General features: G+C 43.7%; 1 long non-coding RNA gene across 2 annotated transcripts in view; it reads right to left on the reverse strand.

Annotated features, from left to right (window-relative positions):
* The window catches only part of LOC140613163 (uncharacterized), a 45,514-nt gene extending 39,685 nt beyond the window's left edge, over window positions 1-5,829 (reverse strand). For both annotated transcript variants that reach the window (XR_012014324.1, XR_012014325.1), the window contains exons 1-2: window positions 5,608-5,829; window positions 3,706-3,795 (exon numbers count right to left, since the gene is read on the reverse strand). This is a non-coding gene — a long non-coding RNA (uncharacterized lncRNA). The remainder of the gene's footprint in view (window positions 1-3,705; window positions 3,796-5,607) is intronic.
* Window positions 5,830-15,089: the final 9,260 nt, after the last annotated feature.

The raw sequence follows: 15,089 nt of genomic DNA on the forward strand, positions 1-15,089 counted from the left end.
AAATAAAGTATAGATGTACCTCAACATAATAGTGGCCATATTTGATAAGCCCACAGCTAACATCCCATCCAATGGTGAAAATGTTGAAACTTTTTCCTCTAAGATCAGGTATGAGACAAGGTTTTTCACTCTCACCATCTCTATTCAACATTTTATTGGAAATCCTAGCTTGAGAAATCAGAGAAGAAAAAGAAATACAAGATATCCAAATCAGAAAAGAAGAATTAAAACTGTCTACATTTCAGATGACATAATCTTATATATAGAAAAGCCTAAAGACTCTACCAAAAAACTTTAGAACTAATAAAAAAAAAAACCTCAGTAAAGTTTCAGGATACAAAATCAATGTACAAAAATCAGTGGCATATCTGTACATCAACAACAAACTATCTGTAAAAGGACTTAAGAAACAATCCCATATACAATAGCATCAAGAAATTTTTAACACTTAGGAATAAATTTAGCCAGGAAGGCAGAAGATCTGGCCTTGAAAACTATAAAACAATGATTAAATAAATTGAGCAAGTCACACATAAATGGAAAGATATCCCATGTTCGTATTGGCAATAAAACAAAACCAGTGGGACTATGTCAAAGGTAAAAACTTCTTTACAGCAAAATAAATAATCAGCAAAATGAGAAGGAAACCTATGGAACAGGAAAAAATATTTGCAAACCATATATCAGAGAAGGAGTTAATATCCAAAATGTGTAAGGAACTCCTATGACTCAATAACAAAACAATAATTAACTCAATTAAAAAAATGGGCAAAGGATCTGAACAAACCTTTTTTTCCAAAGAAGACATACAAGTGGCCAATAGGTATATGAAAAAATATTCAACATCACTAAGCAGCAGGGAAACATAAATCAAAACTACAATGAGGTATCACCTTACATCTATTAAGATAGCTGATATCAAAAAGACAAGAGATAACAAGTGTAAGCAAGGATTTGGAGAAAGGGGACCCCTTGTACACTGTTGGTAGGAATGTAAACTGGTGTAGTCATTATGGGAAGCAATATGGAGCTTCCTCAAAAAAATTAAAAATAGAACTACTGTAAGATGCAACAATCCAACTCCTTGATATATATCCATAGGAAATAAAGTCAGGATCTCAAGAGTTACCCGTACTCTTATGTTCATTGCAGCATTATTCATAATAGCCAAGATATGTGCCCACTGACAGATGAATAGGTAAAGAGAATAAGGTATATGCATACAATGGAATATTATTCAGCCATAAAGAGAAGGAAATCTTGCCATTGGGACAACATGGGTGAACCTGGAGGACATTAAAGCTAAATGAAATAAGTCAAATACAGAAAGACAAGCACTATCTGATCTAACTTATGTATGTGGAATCTAAAAAACTTGGACTCACAGATAATGGAGAGGAAGGGTGATTGCCCAGGGACGGGGGTTAGGAGAAATGGGGATGTTTGCCAAAGGATACAAACTTGCTGTTATAATATGAATAAATTCTGGGTATCTGATGTATGGGGGGGTGATCATAGTTAATAATAATGCAATATATACATGAAGTTTGCTAAAGTGTTCTCGCCACACTCAAAAAGATTTTAAGCATATGAAGTGATAGATGTGTTAATTAACTCGATTATAGTGTCAATTCCACAATGTGTACATATATTAAACCATCACGTTCTAAGCTTTCAAAAAAATCTCATCCTACAACCCAAAGAGAGGCAATTTTTATCAGTCATACTTCAATATAACTGAAAGCATTTCTTTTAATTAAAAAAAAAAATTGTAGGTTTGAGTCTTTCAGCAAACTTGGAGTTTTTAGCCATTATACCTTAATACATCCTTTCAGCATCACATTCTTTCTCTTCTTACCTTGAAATTTAGATAAGTATGTTAGACCTTTTGTTATTGCCCCCTGAAGTTCTCTTCAATTGTCTTCAGGGTTTTTGCACTTGTTGCTCAGATTGGATCATTTCTGTTGGCCTCTTTTCATGTTTATGGATTCTTTCCTTTGTTATATCCTACTGTTTTTGAACCCATCATTGAGTTTTTTACTTATATTTTTCCGTTCTAAAATTTTCATGTGGTTCTTCTTTGTATCTTCATGGTTTTGAGTTTCAATTTTAATATTTTTTCAAGTGTTTGCAAATATCAATGTGAACATATTTATAATAACTTTATTTTCCAACATCTGAGTAATCGTAGCGTTTGCTTCTGTAGATTGTCATTGTCTACATGAGTTTTAGTCTTCATCATTCATTATGTGCTGAGTAATTTTATATCCTGGACATTTGATATTAACTTGTGAGACTCTTGATTTTGCTTCAGTTTCATGGGAAATGTTATTTTAGTTATAGACAGTAACTGAATGGCCTAAGTTCAGGCTACAAATTCCAACCCATCTTTTGTTGTTGTGGTTCCAATGTCAGTTCAGTTTTTGAAGCCTCTGTACAGTTCTCTAGATCTATCACAGTGTAGGCCACCCAATGGCCAACCTGTGGCATGGGTAGTGGTCTGTCAGCTTAATTCTCAAGGTATTTGGTATCAGAATTAGAACTGGATTCACATATGTGCAGCTCAGGGGTTCCTAAACAACTTTATGGACAGCTTTCCTGAGCTCCTCCTTCATGATGGTCTCTTTAGTACATTCAGTTTCCAAGAGGCTCTTGTTTTCACTCTTGTAGGCAGGAATTTGGAGTTCTAGTTATACCCTATTCTGTACACACTTCCATGATTCTACCAAAAAATGGCCAAGCAATGGGAGGACAGAAAGGGGGAAAAGCAATGGGAATCTGCATCTCACTACTGGAACTGTTCCTCCACTGAATGGAGAGGTAGGTTTTTATCTGGTATTAGTCAGGGTCCTCCAAAGAAACAGAGAGAGGGATAAAGGGAGACACACACACATACACACACACACACACACACACGTACACACACATGTACATAGAAACAGAGAAAGAGATTGCTTTATTTTCAAGAAGTGCCTCATGTGACTGTGGAGACTGGCAAGTCTAAAATCTGTAAGGCAGGCCAGCAGGTTAGAAAGCCAGGGAAGTTAATGTGACAGTTCAAATCTGAAGGGAATATTCCCTCTGAAAGGTGAAATCCCTCTTCCTGGGGGGCATCAGACTATTTTCTTTTAAGTCCTTCAACTGATTGGTGAGGCTCACCCACAGGATGAAGGGTAATCTGTTTTACTCAAAGTCAACGGATTTACATGTTAATCTCATCTAGAAATTACCATTACAGTGACATCCAGAGTGATATTTGACCAAATGCCTGGGTAGTGTGGTTGTGTTAATAAAATTAACCATCATAAGTCCATCCCTTGTCAACTTGACATCCACACACATCTTTTTAAGCCACACTTAATAATCTAATGAAATAACAAAATAATACTCCTCCCTACATGGTACAGCTACCCTCCATAAAACTGAGAACATGCTAACCCTTTCTCCAGAGGAGGATACAAAGTACGTGGGTGATGGTCACTCTTGATATCCCATAACTTAAATCTTACAATGTAACATTAATAAGTTCTCTAATGTAAAGCCAACATACCTTATGTTATGTAATAAAAGGATAGAGGAAAGAAGAAAATACCTTATTTTCTTCATAACAAAACAAGACATTCATACACATTCATAACAAAGTAAGAAATACCCACAATAATTCATAACAAAACATTCATAACAAAATAAGAAAGAAATACTCACAATAATTGCAAATTACACTTCCTCAGAGTTTTGGCTCTTTCAGCTTCTTGTAAACAGCCATTTCCCAGCCACCACAGGATTGTTTGGGGGCTGTATTAGGATGAAATAGAGAAAAGAAAGAAAAACAAATAAAATGAGTTTTCCCCTCTGTGCATTAGAAGTTCATGCTCCTTGAGCCAGAGCTATGAGGCTCCTCTTCTGGCTATCCCTTAAAGTCAGCTTTCAGGGTTTGAGATGTGTTGAGTATGGGTCAGGAGATACTGGAGGAAAAACCAGTAAGCTCACTGCCAAATCAATGGTACTTCAAATTTGGGCTCTTTCCCAATCTTTCCACTGCAATTTTCTTTTCAGGGTCCTTAGAAAGCTGGCCCACGTGTCTTGTCCTGGTTTTATAGCTGTAATCACTTGGACAGAAAGGGTAGGATGTGCTTATTTCATCTCACTCAGAACGAGGACCCTCCACCTATTCTTTTTACCTTATTTAGTATGACTTCTATTAAGAATTTTAAATTATGTATGTGACTCATCTTTATGGCTTATATCATATATACATCAGATAGTGACTGGTCTAGAAATTTGCTGGAAAATAAATTAAAAATCCATGTAATTAATATTGATTAAATACCTTCTTTGTGGCAAACATTTTGCTAAGTGTTGGGAAATTATACCAAATACAGTAGGTGTAGTCCTTCTATCACGGAATAGTCCGGGATAAACAGACTTTAAATAAATAAGTGATCACACACACATACAAGACCATACCATTATGTTTGCAATACGCACTGTAAAGAGTCTGTCATAGAGTCCCTAACCTGGGACTGTGGCTGGTGGGGTGCCGTGGAAAGTATCCTTAAGGAAGTGGGCCTCAGATCAAGGCTTGAAGGTAAGTAGGACTTTCCTGGGTGAAAATTAGTGAGAAGGAGCATTCCTGGCAGATATAACCCCATTAACTGAAGATTTTAAAACCAGGAGGAGCTTTTCCCAAGGAGGAGAAAGAAGGTTGGTATTGGTGGGGCACAAGGGAAGAGGGGAGATGGTGACATAAGGAAAGAGGAGGCTCGTGTTGGTTGAGCAAAGTACGCAGACCTGCCCACAAGGAAATAGTCCCTCACGTACACCCAGTGGTATGGTCTCCACCAGGGCATGTAGGCTCCTTTGGTGCCCCTTTTTGAGAGAAAGCAGGCTCAGGAAAACATGCCCCAGTATTTCTGAAGACTAAACAGAGGGTTTCAGAAGGCTGAGAAGATCCATTGTTTCCTAGATGACCTCTCCTGCAACTACAGCAAGTAGAAGTGTCTCTGGTGGAAGAAAAGGAAAAGAAGAGAAAAGAGAAATGTGGCCATCCTTTTTTTCCCCACATGTCAGCCTAAGGTCCACAGAGAATAAACCCTCAAATATGCAAAGTTACTGTGCAGTTTTTCTGTCACAATACCTGGCTTATGCAGCCCTACGATGAACAATTATGAGGCCCAGAGAACTCACAGGATGAATACAAAATAATAAAGCAAGTCAGAGGCAGCAAAACTGGGACAGAGCCCAAACTCCCCCCACGTTTGCCATAATCAAAGCAGAAGTGCCAACCCTGACATCTTTGCACACCAGGGCCCCTTTCTACTTCCCTCACTCAGCTCACACTGGCTGTGGGACATAAAGTCTTTATCCTTGTGGTCTCCTTATATACAACCAAGATACTGCAGTAGTTCTTCAAAACCACTGCCCTGGTAGAGATTACTTCTGACTTCTGTGACTTTCCCAACACTGGGAAAGGGGTTCAGAATGGGAGGGATTAAATCAGTTCTAGAATGGGACTCAAAACCTATATTTGAATAAAATCATAGATGTGTAACTTTTAAGAGTACTGTGCTCACATTTTTATGCTAAAGCTCCCCATTTCCCACTTACCAATTGTACCCACAGGAAACACACTGATACGGGACGTTTTTGGTTTCCTTTGTCATAAAACAAAACAACACCAAGAGCCTCTATTTTACAATCAGCTTTACGCGTGTGAGTATACTCATTCAGATGCTGATTGGACAGTGGGGGCATCCGTGGAGGGGCTTTGCAGCTTGGATCCCACTTCATCTGGCCACAAGAGGCCTTTGGACATGAGTTATGACTTCTCGAGTTCTGGAAAAGAAAAGCATTTTCCTAAATTGCAGCAGCTATATCTGGTGAGTAATAGAAGCACTTGTACCTAGAGTCTCAGAAAGAGGCCAGCCCAGTTAGATATTTATGAGCTGACATTTAGTCTGATTGGTGTTTAGCTGCTGGCCAGTCCCAGGAAGGGTTAAGAAGCATGGGCAAGATCCTGGGGAGCAAAGGCCCGTCTCATGCACATGGTCAGTGTTTGTTCCTCCAGTCCACAGACAGACCAGAGATTTACCCTTAAATGTTGGATAAACCCATATTTGATGGTTCCTTTTCTTGCGTGTCTGCCGCTCATAGCATAACAAGCAAATACGTAAGAGAAAGGAACATGAAAAGTCAGCTCTTAGAACCGTGCCAAGAGCTGGGCAGACTCTTGAAAGTGGGCCTTTATCTGAAAACTCGGCCCAAGTCAGAGGTTTACGACCTGGGAGCCACTTTCACTGAAGCAAAATGCAGAAAAGGCTGGTTATAAATCAAGGCTGGCCGAGAGGAATTGGAATTCCTCCCACTGCTGGCCACAGAAATAAAGCATACACGCTCTTCACCAGGGAGGAGCCTGCTATCTCTTCTGCAGCCACTCAGTGGGGTGCTCCATTCCTCCTACCCCATCTCCTATTCCCGAAGTCCAGAAGACTTCACAAATTTTGGGTTTGCTGGCAGCTTGCATTGCATGATGCCAAACAAAAGTGTCGATGTCAAGACCAAACTGAAAATGATGTTCCAGGAAAGGCCGAGCTGCATGAGCATTTCAGGAAGTTGTGCCTGGAGAAGAAAGAGTGCAGGACTGATAACCAGCTGCTTACAAACATCTTAAGGACCTCCAGAAGGCAGTAGGGGGTAGGCTTATTTCCTATAGCTCCAGCCTGCAGGATCATGTGAGGCTTGATTTACGGCCAGCTACTTTGTCCTCTTGCCTCAGTGAAAACGGTTGCCAGATATTGAAAGTCTGAATTTGCCAAGCCTTGCAATCGCAACCTGGGAGTAAATGTTATTTGAGGTAGGTAATCACTCTGCCAAGATGATTCCTTTTTTCCTTTCAAAAATGTATTTTGGCATCTGAGAAAATAGTATAGCATCATTGCTAGTCTAATCGATGTCATCATTAACAAGAAAATTAGGTTTCCTTTATATTTATGACTTTAAAGCCCACTGTGATATTAATTATTCTTTCATTACACCCAGATTCCATAGAACTTTCCAGGAAAATCTGACTTCAGCTCTAAAGGAAAGTGAATAGATATATGAGAAATCCCATTTTGACATAGCACTGGAACATTTGTGTTCAATTAGATAAAGGACACCTGCCCTTAAGCCTCCCTACCCTTATATTTACATTTTCAAACTTTTATTTCCTTTGATTTGCCGTACCAGAATCTCTCTTTCCCAGACTAAGACATGCATGGCAATCAATGGTCAATAGTTTCTACTCTTCTCTTTCAAAAAGGTTTAGATGCTTTCCAATTAAACATTAGATGGGAGAGAAAAGGTCAGGTGTGTTGTGAATCCACCTTGCTTAGCTACATTCTGATTTCCACTGACAGCCAGCAGCAGAAGTGATGAGGGTGGGGTTGGGGACACCAGGACAGGGATCTGGGGACACAAACTCTGTACAGGAGCTGGGAGCTACTGCCCCAAAGCCGTCCTGGGCCAGGGTACAAGGCAAGAAAAGGTGGGCAGCCCTTGTACTTGCCCAGCCAATAGAGTTGCCCATGTGGTGATTCCACTGTGAGCTGCCCATTTCTCTCAGGGTTGGAATGTTTGGAAGATGTGGAGGCCTTTAGCTGGCCAAGAAAGTTTGCCTACAGTAGAAGAGAGAAGATTTCAAAAGTTCCCTATCCTTCTCCTTGTTCCTGGACCTCTGCCAGAGTCCAGGCATCCTCTGGTAACTTCTGGGAAAGCCACCTTCCTCCCTCAACAGAAAAACAAATCAACCCAACATTCAGACCAGCAGATGGCTTCCAGGGAAAATATAAATGATCCACCTGCTGAAGCAAGATGCTGACATAAAGTTGGATATATTTGTAGATGACTCACGGTGATGACTTTCTTGCGGTTGTCAACGTGCAGGCTTCTCATGCCCCTGTAATTGCGGGGTGGACAGCTCAGCAGGCAATGTAGCCTCACTGTCTCTCCCTGGGGGGTGGGGGGGACCTCAGGGATCTATCTGTGCCCTGACCCTCGAGCTCTTCTGTGGCAGGGATCTGGGCTCCTTCTCCAGTCCCCGCAGGGTTTAACCCACTTCCTCCCTGTAGCCTGCCCTTGAGAATGCCCCTGGGAAATGGATTTGAGGCCGAGGGAATAGATAAGGATGACCGTCTCTCCGGCTGCCTTTCAGGACCGAGGTAGGCAGGTTTATTTAGAACCAGTCTATGTGGGAAGCATTTCTGGGCAAGTCTAGCTAAATGTTGATGTTCCTACACTAGGTTGTTTTGCTTAGATTCACAGAACCTCAGATTTACGGGAGCTTTTCAAGGTTACCTGATCATACAAATCCTCTGAAAACACTTATGCTTTTTTTTCCCTCCTGGGCAGCAGTGGCTCTCCACTCTTGTAAAAGGCACATATTCCATTCCCATCTCAGGGAGAAATCCTCTGTTGTCAAATAAAACCCATACTCAGATTTCTAAATCAATTCTAGTTCATGAATGAGAATTCTTTTCTTTTTCTTTCCCTTTTAAAGGAAAACAGGGAAAAAAAATAGGAGGGTAATATAACTATGAAGTATCATATAGTAATCCTTAATAGCAGTATTTTTTTAAACAATATAAGACATTTGTGGTGCCTCATTTAAATTAAATTAAATTAAATTAAATTAAATTAAATCAAATCAAAGAATACTATATCCATATAATGTAGTATTTAGTGTATATACCACATATATGTATATACATATATGTATATCTGCCCTCCCCTCCACCTTATTTTACAGAAGAGGAATATTAGGGACATAGAAGCCGAAGGCAAGCCCAGGAATATGTAGTGGCAAAGCCAATTAAAGGAGAGAAAAACATAAATAGAGACTGGAGTGAGGGTGGGGACAAACTCCAGGTAAAAAAAGGAAGTAAGGGAGGAAACAGAAAACAAGGACAGAGAAAAGAAGCAAAGGTAGAGAGGGAAACCAGAGAAGATCCTCAAAGAAGTAGGAAGAGAAAAAATAGAGGAGGAGCGAACAGCGGTGAGGGGCAGAGGAAAAGGGAAATAGCAAAAAGAAAGCTTAATGTAAGAGAAAAAAACTATCATAATAGAGAAAAAAGGATGTTAGGTCATTTTCTAAGCTTAAATACCAACCATGCTTCTCACTAACGTGTGATCTTGGGTAAGTCGCTTTACTCAGCCTTCCCTGTCTGTTCAGCAGAACCGTTGCAGGGCCCACCTACCTCGAGTCCCTGTGAAGGGCAGGCCGTGGGCACAACGAGCTCTCTGAGCATTTGTTCCCATTATTCTCTGCTGCCCCAGTCTGGGGCCCCAGTAGTGCCTGGGTGTCACATTCACTGTCAAAAATCAAGTAATAGGTGTTTTGTGAACACCCCTTGTGGATTTTTCAAGTCTTGAATATGAAAGATCTCCTAATGCCACATTTTTTTCAGACTTGGAAAATCAATCTGTTCAAAATCTGATTATGGTGACTCGGTTTCTGGAACAGTCTTGGACTTCAAATACTCTTTGCCGTTGTCACCATAAGTAACCCGGGCACCATGTGCTCCTGCTTCCTCACGTACACAAACACATTACGTTGTTGCCTTAGCGCCTTAGCACCGGGCAGAAATTGCTTGAGGCTAACTCACGTGCTTGTCAATAATAATGCACGCTTCTGGAAGTCTTTTACGAAAAGCCTGTTCTTGGGCAAGTGCATCATCTCCATGCTGAGCCCCAGCTCTCCAAATGAACTTATCTTAGGAAATTTCTTATATGTTCATTTCCACTCGTCAGCCCTCCATTCCCTACCAGCCGGCTAATACGTTCCAGCCCCTTGGCACACCCTACTCTGGCATTGCAGATCAACCCTTGAAATACCAATTCGGGTGCACGATTGTTCTAGAGCGAATGGCTGTGTGGAAATCCCTAAAAGTCAAGCTCGGTCTAAAGCCTGGACAAACGCAACGCTTGTCTTGGACAGCTCAGACTTCCTGAATTCACACAGTCGTAAAACAGGCAGACCTTTGTGTATCATGGTCTGGCCCTATCAGATTTCTCCACTTCTATGATGAACATATAATCAACATTTACTAGAAAAATTGATATGTCTTTATCATGATTATTTTCAAAATTGCGCCTTTGGTGGAACTGACTCAGACCAAAGTACAAATACGAAAACTAATTAAAATTCATAAAACACCAAATGGCAGCAGTAATTAAAACAACTTAATTTCCCCCTCAGGCTAAATCCAACATAAAATTTCATGGGAATCTTCCAGTTGAGAAATCCCAAAGAGTTACATAAAGTTGACTCTGGCCCTCAGATAGGGTTAGCTGCTTCTACGCCATCCTACGTGCTTTGAACTGGGTGCTTTTTAAGGATGCTATCACATTTCCTGCCATCTTCCCGCTCCCACTCCCTTAAATGCGGTAAGTGAGCAAAGGAATGGGTTGATTTTATTCACTGCTGCTTCTCCTCAAGTTCCTCCCTCTTGCCAGAGGGATTTTGTAAGTGAGGGTCATGTGTAGACGTGCGGAGACGGGAAAGAGGCATGAACAGGAGACAGCGACACGTTGAAGGCAGGGACCGGGGTGCCCCAGAAAATGTGTCTGGGAGTGGGTGTGCAGTGAAGAGCAGACGTGACGGGTCCTGTCAGGACTGAGTGTTGTGCCTGGATTTCTGGGGCACAACAGTTCAGCCAGAGCTTTGTAATTGTGAGTATCTTAAATACATGCTACTATATGTACTGCATATATGTGTACTTGCATTACATATGTGGTATGTATGTGCACTATGTACCACAGACACCTATGTACCCAGTTCCCAGCTAAACAATTACGTACTGAACGCCTGGGTAGCTCAGTGGTTGAGCATCTGCCTTCGGCCCAGGGCGTGATCCTGGGGTCCTGGGATCGAGTCCCACATCGGCTTCCCTGCATGGAGCCTGCTTCTCCCTCTGCCTGTGTCTCTGCCTCTCTCTCTCTCTCGCTCTTTCTCTCTCTCTGTGTGTGTGTGTCTCATGAATAAATAAACTCTTAAAAAAATAAAAATAAATAAAAATTTAAAAAGAATAAAAATTAAAAGTTACATACTGAAAATTCGCTGAAATCTCCTGTCTGGCTCCCTGGTGTCTGAGTTCATGCTCCACACACATAGAGCAGAGCATTACCAGCAAGTGGGGTGTTCAGAACAGGCCCACGTATATAGTACAGAGGCGGTGTTTGTGCGTTAGTGGATCATTTACACTACTACGTAGCATTGCGTGAGGATGTCACTGCTTCTGCTGTTGGGGTGGTTGTTGTAACTCAAGGCCGGCTTCAATTAGTGTCGTTGTTCAGGACGGTGTTCTCTGCCACTAAATAGCTGGGCACTGTGAGCATGAAGTGACTTCATCTGGAGGTAAAGAAACAAAGGCAGCGCATATTTCCTTCCAGTAACCCAGAGCTCCCCATGAGCCAGGCACGACGCTTCTGCCCAGCGCTTCCTTTTCTTTCTAGTACCCGGTGAGACTGCCTGGGCACGGTGGGCGCTCCGTGACTACGTGTAGGTGGCCAGATGGCAAGTCGGAGAGAGGAGAGCACGAGCGTCCGTGCCACTGCTTGGCTGGGCCACGGCTGGCCCCTGTGCTGGTGCGGGCTGAGGGCCCAGCAAAGTCCCTCGTTCCGAAGGCATATTGACGGCCGGGGCCTGTTTCGGCCCGGGAACTCTGCAATGCATTTGGGGGGCATGAGCAGAGGGACAATGCAACCATTACAAGTTCCTGAAGTCTAGTAAAATGTAGCCAGACAGCCTCGGCCCCTTCCCCTGGTGTGGAAGAGGAAGGGAGAAATTGCTGGACAAGAGGCCAAATTATCTTGTTTGAAGGATTGGCTTGCCTTGAACTCGAGGTCACGGGCGGCCAGTTGCACGCTCTCTACTCTTAGAGCCCCCCAGAGCAGAACAACTCGACTGAACCAAGCCTCGCAGCTCTCTTCCCCCCGAGGCTCCACTCAGAAGCTCCGAGACCTCAATGACCGGCGATTTTTATGCCCAGCTCCAGTCTCGGCATAATGGGGTCCCTCAGTTAGTTTTTAAGGCCCTTTCATATGTCACATAACAGCTCTGTTGTCGGCAGCGCCCGATGACATCACAGTCATGAAACTGGGCAACAGCAAGGAGATTGTGTCGGTGGCGCCGTGGGAGTTGTGCCGCGGCCGGCACCCCCGGCCTGTGCTCTTTGTTCAACTGGGTGCTGCGCTGCGCCCGCTGCACCCGCTGCACCCACTGCACCCACGTAGGCCTCGGACTGCGGCCGGCCGCTGCCTTGTCACCGTCGCCTCCCGCTGAGGGACACCTTTTGCTTCCAGCATTCTCTTCTACTCTGGCCTCCGGGGGTTGGGGGTTCAGGGGGCTGCACCCAGGGCGCCCTTGGAGGAGCTGGTCCAGGGCAAAGCCACGCGAAATCCCATCCCCGGCAACGTGTCCCTCCCTGAGACCTCTTGGGATGCTCCCAGGGGCGATCGGCCGCCGTCAGTGGGGAGAAGGAAGGTGTACTGGTGTCACGCACCCAGGTCCTCCACGGGGAGCCGGCCTGGGCCCCCCACCCCGGCCTGGGCCTGGCATGTGGGGCACAGAGCCCCGGGCCAGGGGCGCCCAGCAGGAGCAGCGCAGCAGCAGAGCAAAGGTGGCACCGACCCGGGCTGGGAAAGGGAACCCTGCCCCAGGCCCCTCCGTTTGCCTCAAATGTTATTAAAAGCCACCAAGAGCAGCAAAAGCGCCGTCACTACACGCTGTGGAGACAGCGCGGCTGCAGGCACCTGCAGGGCTGACCCCGGTGGCCGGGTCAGGAGCCCACGGGGAAATGGCTTTAGCAAAGGGGAGTGTGCGGAGTCCCATCCGGGGAGAGCAGGGCCTGGGCCCCAGACACTAAGGAAGGAGGAACCCGCAGCCCAGGCCCCACGCCTGTCCCCTCCGCAAGGCAGACCCAGGCATTTTCTGCATCACCCACACGTCTACAGACTCCTGAGCATCTCAGAAAACAAAAACGAGCAACGTCCAACAGGATCTAGGGATTTCATTATTGCAGAGAAGTTAAGGGGGGTCCTCGAAGGCCCCTAAACCGTGTGCCCTTTCTGCACCGAGCTTGCATCTCCAAAGTTTAGCAGAGCAATGGGGCCGCTCCATTTCCCTGTCCTCGGGGCAGCATTTCCTCCTTATTAAACAGCTTAAGTTTCCTGAGTGTGATCTTCAAAATCTGCACTTCGGTCTCCACTGAATTCAAGCCAGCCGTCCTCCGTTTCCTCAATTACGGTGGGCCAGGAACTCTCCTTTCCTCGCAGGGGTATCGTGACTTTTCATTGGTCTTGCAAGGGTTCCCCAAGTCCCCTAGAGCCACCTGCACGAGCTCCTCCCCTGGCTCCCGCAGCCCCTCTGCTCCGCTGTGTTGCAGGGAGCGGAGCTGACTCGGCTGGACCTGGGGCTTCCTTCCAGGGGCACCTCTTCTGCTGTCACACTTGAACCTGTGCGCATCCTGGGGTGAGCTGACCTCACCGGCCCTTCTCAAAAGTCTTAATGACAGCTTCTCTGAATGAGTTCAGCAGGAATAAATCCTCCCACTCCTTCTGAATACCACTTAATTACTACCTGTGACTCTGCCCCAAGTCCCTGAGAGAAAGATTTTTATCGTCAGGCTTGTTCAGCAGGTGTTTCTCAGAGTGGGTTCTGTGGGGCATTCATTCTGCAGGTTTCTGATAGGTGCCACGTGCTACCCACACTCCCTGCTTGCATACACCACGCAGCTATTGCAGACTACGTGCAGTAGAGGCACTCTTCCCTTGCACACACACATATGCTGTACAGTGCATGTATGGTGGTCAAGTAATTGTAGAAAAACCCAGTCAGTGTAAAACCAATATTTTGCATCAGCTCATCAGAGCCTCTAGTATTCTAATATGCATTATAAATCTCTACACATAAGGTTTTAGTATGCAGCATTTCCCAACCTATTCAAACACAGAGCTACTTCTTTGTGGAGAACACCTAAAATGACTGGGAGTACCATGGAACACACTTTGCAGAGCGCTCTATCACAGCAAGTAGAAAAGCCACTTATGAATCTAAAACTGGAGTGAGAAACAATTATTTTTAGCAATATTAAAAACATAAACATTTTTAAAAGCATTGAGAGATTAGATCAGGGGTCAGAACACTATGGCCCACAAGCCAAATCTGGCCTGTGGCCTGTTTTTGTACAGCCCTCCAGCTGAGAATGTTTTATATTTCTAAAGAGCTATGAAAACAAGACAAGCAAAAGCAAAACAAACAGAAAAACAAAGAAAATGCAACCGAGACCATAGGTGGCCCACAAAGTCCTTTACAGAAAAAAAAAAAAAAAAAAAAAAAAATATATATATATATATATATATATATATATATATTTGCTTAGCCATTAGCCATTTGTGTTATTTAAACTTAATTAAGAGTTAAGAAAAAGTAAAAATTCACTTCTCAGTCACATTAGCCATGTTTCCGGTGATCAATGGTTACATGTGGCTAAAAACTACCAAACTAAGAGATGTAGAAAGTTCAATTGCATAGTCCTGGTCTAGATGAAACTTCCTGCTGAGGTTCGGGGGTAACACTATTTGTGGTTGTTTCTAGAATAAGATTTTTTTTTCTTGCTGTTTGTTTAAGGAATTTGATTGGGGCAGTGTGGACAATGTGAGTCTTGTAAAGAGTTCTGACTGATTTCTGATAGATTTCCAGTTGAGCAAGTTTGCCATGTGAAGCCTTCACTGGGTTGTTGATCTTTCTTCAGCCCCCAGAAACTAGGTCAATGGCTGGCCCCATTGTGCCCCCAGACCCACATAAGCGCCCAAGGCAAATTAGTAGCCAACAGGAAGATTCTCACTAACCACTATTTACTTAGTGTCGGAGTCTTGAGTTATTTTGGCTTTCCTCCGTCTCCGTCAAGTTCCTGCCAGCCTTTCTGTGTTTCTTTCTTGAGTTTCCCTTCCGTCCTCTTTCCCTGCTAAATGTGATTCTCTTCACTTTAATATTCAGAAGAATTTTGTTCCTCACCTCTTCCTTGGCTTTAGGCCTGTATTTACATATTTAA

Source organism: Canis lupus, chromosome 21 (genome assembly GCF_048164855.1).
Source record: "Canis lupus baileyi chromosome 21, mCanLup2.hap1, whole genome shotgun sequence".
Lineage (NCBI taxonomy): Eukaryota > Metazoa > Chordata > Mammalia > Carnivora > Canidae > Canis > Canis lupus.